The sequence below is a fragment of the Manis pentadactyla genome, chromosome 4, assembly GCF_030020395.1.
Source record: "Manis pentadactyla isolate mManPen7 chromosome 4, mManPen7.hap1, whole genome shotgun sequence".
NCBI classification, from domain to species: Eukaryota; Metazoa; Chordata; class Mammalia; order Pholidota; family Manidae; genus Manis; species Manis pentadactyla.
In genome coordinates this window covers 120,940,503-120,947,479 of record NC_080022.1, presented here as the reverse complement: position 1 = coordinate 120,947,479, position 6,977 = coordinate 120,940,503, and the positions used below count along the sequence as shown (strand labels likewise).

Sequence of the window (6,977 nt, the reverse complement as noted above, 5' to 3'; positions counted from 1 at the left end):
TTACAATAGCCAAGATATGGAAGCAACCTAAGTGTCCATCAGTAGATGAATAGATAAAGAAGATATGGTACATATACACAGTGGAATATTATTCAGCCATAAGAAGAAAACAAATCCTACCATTTGCAACAACATGGATAGAGCTAGAGGGTATTATGCTCAGTGAAATAAGCCAGGTGGAGAAGGACAAGTACCAAATGATTTCACTCATATGTAGAGTATAAAAACAAAGAAAAACTGAAGGAACAAAGCAGCAGCAGAATCACAGAGCCCAAGAATGGACTGACAGTTACCAAAGGGAAAGGGACTAGGGGAGATGGGTGGGTAGGGAGGGATAAGGGGGCAGAAAAAAGAAAGGGGGCATTAAGATTAGCATGTGTAATGTTGGGGGGAGGCACGGGGAGGGATGTGCAACACAGAGAAGACAAGTAGTGATTCTACAGCATTTTACTATGCTGATGGACAGTGACTGTAACGGGGTTCATGGGGGGGACTTGGTGAAGGGGGGAGTCTAGTAAACATAATGTTCCCCATGTAATTGTAGATTAATGATACCAAAACAAACAAACAAACAAGCGTGGTTCCATCTGTGAGGCAATCAGTGCTTTTGAAAACAGTCAGGTAGCCAGGAAGGGGGTGCAGGTATTTTAATGCCGGGCTTCCTCTCGTCAGCTTGGGTATGGAATCCCATCTGATCTGGAAAGCGGGCTGGTTGGGAGTGCAGAGCTCTAGGAGAGCTTACCTGGGAGTGTCACAAGCTTTGCCAGCAGGCAGAAGTGGGAGTGGGCTGGAGAGATGGCCCAGCACAGGGACAAGAACCGGTCCTCAGCTACTGGACTTAGGATCGCAGGTGCCTGCAGCCAGGCCTGCACTGAGGATGGGTTTGTTATCTGCTCAGGGAGTATGAGAGGGCCAGAGGGTCCAGCCATCTGGGTTAGAAAGTCAAGAAGGCAAAAGAATGCCATTTTCTCTGATCTTCTTCCTAGAAATTTAAGCGACGGAGGAGCAGGGTGGGGACTGTCCCGCTGCCCCAGGTTCCAGCGATGGGCGGGAAGCCAGGGCGCAGTCTCCGCGCGGACGCTCCAAGGTGTTCTCTCCCCAGGCACCAAGTGTTAGTGAGGTGGTGCCGCGAGCCAGCCAGGGCCGCCTTCAACTCGGGCGGGCCTCCCCCCTGCAGTTCCGGGTCCAGCGGCTGGAGGCGCTGCGGCGTCCGATCCAGGAGCGCGAGAAGGACGTCGCGGGCGCGCGGACCGCCGACCTGCACTAGGTGCTGCCCCCTGACAGCCAAGGGCCGCGAGGAGCCCCAGCTGCCGCGAGACGGCACCTGGAGCAGGACAGGGGCAGTCGCTGCTTGCGTTCAGGACATCTGCGCGCCTGGCGCTCTGGGCGGAGCTCCTTACAAAGAGGCAGTACCCTTTTACAGAGGAGGAAAGTGCAGCTGAAACCATCAGACGCTGAAGTGGGGTGCATGGGTCCCTCCTCACGCTCCATTCCCAGCCCAGGTCCTAGGCACCCGGCAGCGCCTTCCCCACCTGTCTGCCATCCATCCCCTCCTGGCTTCACTTCCTTCCCCACCCAGACCCAGCATGATGAGGCCATCCGTTTCTACCATCTCCTGCGGACCTGACACCCGGAACCTCTGATCTCCGCATGCCTCCAGCCCTCAGCCCCCCACAGGGTCCCCTGGTTCTCCACACCAGAGGACAGTGCAGCTTGGCACCCCAGAGGGCACCCCTCTATGCTCAGAGTCCGTTCTCCCTCCCTGTCCATCCCTCATCATGAGCAAAATCAGATACCTCCAATTCTCAAACCCTGCATCTTACTGCCCCCCAAATTATCTGGACCCACATCCACCCTTCCATTTTGCTTTGGAGACAAGCTGAGGGCCTTTGGAGACATTCCCCTTTATCAGGGTCCTTTCTGCTATATTTCTCAAACCTCTCTAGATTTCTCATCTTAAGACAAAAATAAAAACAAGAAAATCCACTCTGTTGACTTCACAACTTCTATTTTGCTCTTCGCAGCCACAGGCCATTCTGCTGCCTGCACCTCCTTATTCCTCGTCCCCACACACCGGCTTCCTCACCAGCAGTGCAGGAGGCCCCTGCTGCCCACTCCCTCCTCCTGGCTGAGGTTCTCCTGGAGTTTCTCCCAACTCTTTGGCAGCCCCTTTCCTCTACTCACTTCTTCAAGGTGCTCTGCCCTGCCTCAAGGCTGATTTTAATCTGTAAGTGTTCTAGGACACACATCGGCTTGGCTTGGTCCCTCTCCCCCATTCACTAATGATCCTCCTATCACCGCCCAGGTCTGAGGTTGCCTCAGGTACCTGGAACTCGGTGTGTCCAAACCTGCCTGGGCCCCCAGCCCTGGCAGAAAGGAGCCTTCTTGGACCCACTGGCCCAGTGGTTAATCCTCAGCTTTACCCTCCATGTGCCCTCTCTGGTCTGGGCCCCTGGCAGCTCATTCAGGCTCACAAAGCTAGGGAGAAGCAAGCCAGGACCCATGGCCAGAGCTGGTAAGCCCCTGCTCAGAGCCTGGCTGCATGGCCCTCCCTGGGGTCGTGAGCTTACATGAAGCCCTCTTGCCACAGAACAAGTGGAATGCCTACCACGAGGAGGTGGTGAATGTCACAGAGGAGTTGGAGCACATGAGCAAGGAACTCCCCAAGTGGGCTGCCCACGAGCCTGTGAAGAAGACTCCCCAAACCCAGAAGGATAGACCTACATCCATCCAGAGCCCCTGGGCTTGGTCCTCATCATTGGCCCCTGCAACTACCCCTTCACCCTCACTATCCAGCCCGTGGTGGGCGCCATGGCTGCATATACTCTGGGCTCCATTCCCACCATCCCCTACTGTGGAGTGGGGCCAGAGGGGGCTCAGGACTGCGAGAAGAGGGGTTGGGGTCAGACAGTGGTTTGAGGGATCTGTCTTTCGCAGGTGGCTACAGGGACCAAACTAATTAGTCAGGCCTCCTGGTGCCAGAGGCCAAGCCAGGCTCAGATGTCCATCTCCCCTTCCTCTTCCTGCCCATGTGTGCAGGCTGCTCTCAGCTAGGATGTATCAGGGCTTTCTTCCCTGTTGGGGCTGGCTCTGCCCTCCCACAGGCTCTAGGCACTCCTGTGTTCTTTCTCCTCTCTCTTCTCCCACATCTCAGCAACTCTGAAGGCTGGTGCTGTCCTTGCAGTGTGTGCCTGAAGCTCTTCTGTCCTCTCCGCCAAGGACAGAGAAGATGGGCAAGGCTCCAGACTTGATCCTTGGGAGGGCAGAGCACTGGTTCATGCCCCTACTCCCATCAGCCCATGGGCTTTGCAGGGAATGCAGTGATCATCAAGCCGTCAGAGCTTAATGAGAACATGGCCAACCTGCTGGCTGCCTTCCTCCCTCAGTACCTGGACAGGGTGAGGTGGTTTCCAGGCACAGGAGCTGCTAAGTAGTGAATTCTTGTAGTAAGGGGCCAAGCCAGGGGTGGGGGACAACTGACCTCTCCCATTGATGTGATGGGAGTCCCTGAGCCAGGAGAGGGGTTCTGCTTGGCAGTGACTGCCCAGGCACGGTGAGGAGGGGCTATGGTCTTTTCTGAGACGAGCCTCTCTCCTTGCAAGGAAGGATCTGTACCTGGTGATCAGTGGGGGTGTCCTGGATACCACGGACTTGTTCAAGGAGAGATTTGACCACATCCTGTAAAGCGGAAGCACCAGGGTGGGGAAGATTGTCATGACAGGGGCAGCCAAACCTCTGACCCCTGTCAAACTGGAACTGGGGGGACAGAGCTCCTGCCACTTGGACAGGGACTGTGATCTGGGTACTGTCTGCAGGTGAGGAGGCTTGGTGCCTGTCCATGTGGGAGTGGCCCTTCCAGCTGCCTTCCAACACAGGCAGGCCTGAGTGACATAGATGTGGGCCTAGCCGTCATGGTGCACACAGTGTGGGGTAGGAGCTGCAGAGGGAGTGGGGAGACCATGCTCACAGAAGGCTTCCCTCGGAGGAGAGGTCTAGCCTGAGCTCTGCCCACCTTCCATAGCTCATGAGTGGCCTTCCAGCATGTGGGATCCCTGAGCAGCATAACACCAGACTGTGTAGGACTTAAGGGCATGAATGGAGAGGCACAAAGGCCACCCACCCCAGAAATCCCCACCAGCCACTGATGGGGTTAGGATGTGGGTGCCACAGCCCCTGTAAACATGTGTAAGGACATGGGTCTGCTCAGCCCAGCATCTAGAAGCCAGTGGGATGTGTAGGGAGCCTCCCTGGTGGAAAGTACACAGCCTCTGGCTTCTGCAAAATGGAGAGCTGTCTAGAAGCTCTCAGCCCCTGTACCTTACCCTGAGGTAACAGGATAAGACACTTGAATCAGAGAGCTTCCCTTGCCTCATGGACTTCAGCCCAATCTGGGATTTTCACAGACCTGGGGGAAATTCATGAACAGCGTCTAGACCTGCACGGCCCCTGACTACCTCCTCCATGACCAAATCATGAAGAAGCTCAAAAAGTCCCTGAAAGTGAATGTTGGGCTGCAAGGCCAAGAGGTGGCATAGACTTTAGAAAATACTGTATCCTTTCCTGATTGTGAAATGATCTGGACTCTCTGTAGATAATTTGGAAAAGATTTAAAAAGCACAAAGAAGTTGGGGGGAAAGGGTCAGCCCAGAATGCCTCCACCCAAAGACGGTCCTAGCTAACACGGGATGCTCCTTATGCCTTTCTGTGAACACGTGTTTGCTCCTCACATGATGCCCAGACCACTGTGCAGACATTTCTTTCAAACAATGCTGTCTCACAGCAGTGCATGTGACCTGGCAGCCCTAGGTGGGTGGGCCCTAATGGGTCCAAGTCCTTACTTGAAGCCTGCCACCTCCTCTCCACAGTAGTTCTATGGGGAAGATGCCAGGAAGTCTTGTGACTTTGGGAGAATCATTAACTCCCAGTACTTGCAGAGGCTGATGGGACTGATGGAGGGCCAGAAAATTGCCTACAGGAGCATGGAGGACGCTGCTGCCCGATATATAGGAGCGTGGACTCATCCTTTGGAAGTGCACTGAACCCCCAGCCCAGCTGCCAGGGTCTCCACAAGTCCGCAGCAAACAGTGGCATGGGAGCCTACCACTGCAGGAAGCATGCAAGGCCTTCTCCCACACCCACTCCTGCCTGGTGAGGTCTCTGCTAAACAAAGAGTTCCTCAAATCCAGATACCCTCCCAGCCTGACCAAAGTGAAAGGTGGGTAGGTAGCTGTTGGGGAGCCAGGCTGCAGGGGCCCCACAGAACAAAGCCCTCCCCAAGGCTGACCCATCACTGAAGCCTCTGCAACTGGCCTCCCAGTGCTGTGTTCTCACCTGGCTGTCCAGGCCCTCCAAGAATGGCTCCTGGAGCCCCTCTGTGCTTCAGCATGTGCCCCTACTCCCATTGGCCAGCCTCAGCCCCCCAAATTCCCACCCCTTGCTAGATATATAGAGACCAAGCAAAGATTTCCAACCGAATGAACGAGTGTGTGCATGCTTCTCTCTCAGCCCTGCACCCCCCAGCCGCCCCAATCCTGTCCCACTGCCCCTGGCCCTGTTATCATCCTGACAAGCACCAGAATCCCCAAAGCCTCACATAGCACCTGCAGCCTCAGATATTAACCCAAACACATATGGTTAATTAATATATAATAAAGGATCCATGGACATACAATGGGGAAATGACAGTCTCTTCAACAGCTGGTGTTGGCAAAACTGGACAGCTACATGTAAGAGAATGAAACTGGATCACTGTCTAACCCCATACACAAAAGTAAATTTGAAATGGATCAAAGACCTGAATGTAAGTCATGAAACCATAAAACTCTTAGAAAAAAACATAGGCAAAAATCTCTTGGACATAAACATGAGCAACTTCTTCATGAACATATCTCCCCAGGCTAGGGAAACAAAAGCAAAAATGAACAAGTGGGACTATATCAAGCTGAAAAGCTTCTGTACAGCAAAGGACACCACCAGTAGAACAAAAAGGCATCCTACAGTATGGGAGAATATATTCATAAATGACAGATCCAATAAAGGGTTGACATCCAAAATATATAAAGAGCTCACCCACCTCAACAAACAAAAAGCAAATAATCCAATAAAAAAATGGTCAGAGGAGCTGAACAGACAGTTCTCCAAAGAAGAAATTCAGATGGCCAACAGACACATGAAAAGATGCTCCACATCATTAATCATCAGACAAATGCAAATTAAAACCACAATGAGATATCATGTCACACCAGTCAGGATCGCCATCATCCAAAAGACAAACAACAACAAATGTTGGTGAGGTTGTGGAGAAAGGGGAACCCTCCTACACTGCTGGTGGGAATGTAAACTAGTTCAGCTATTGTGGAAAGCAGTATGGAGGTTCCTCAAAAAGCTCAAAATAGAAATACTATTTGACCCAGGAATTCCACTTCTAGGAATTTACCCTATGAATGCAGCAGCCCAGTGTGAAAAAGACACATACACCCCTATGTTTATCGCAGCACTATTTACAATAGCCAAGAAATGGAAGCAACCTAAGTGTCCATCAGTAGATGAATGGATAAAGAAGATGTGGTACATATACACAATGGAATATTATTCAGCCATAAGAAGAAAACAAATCCTACCATTTGCAACAACATGGATGGCTCTAGAGAATACTTTGCTCAGTGAAATAAGCCAGGCAGAGAAAGACAAGTGCCAAATGATTTCCCTCATTTGTGGAGTATAACAAGAAAGCACAACTGAAGGAACAAAACAGCAGCAGACTCACAGACTCCAAGAAGGAACTAGCCGTTACCAAAGGGCAGGGGTGGGGGAGGCAGTTGTGTATTGAGGAAGAAGGGGAAATAGGGGTATTATGATTAGTACAGATGGTGTGTGGGGGTCATGGGGAAGACAGTGTAGCACAGAGAAGACAAGTAGTGACTCTATAGCATCTTACTACACTGATGGACTGACTGCAATGGGGTATGTGGGGGACT

At 52.3% G+C, this 6,977-nt stretch overlaps 1 pseudogene; it reads left to right on the top strand.

Moving 5' to 3' along the window:
* The first annotated feature begins 795 nt into the window (after positions 1-795).
* On the top strand, positions 796-5,039 carry LOC118925613 (aldehyde dehydrogenase, dimeric NADP-preferring-like; annotated as a pseudogene).
* Positions 5,040-6,977: the final 1,938 nt, after the last annotated feature.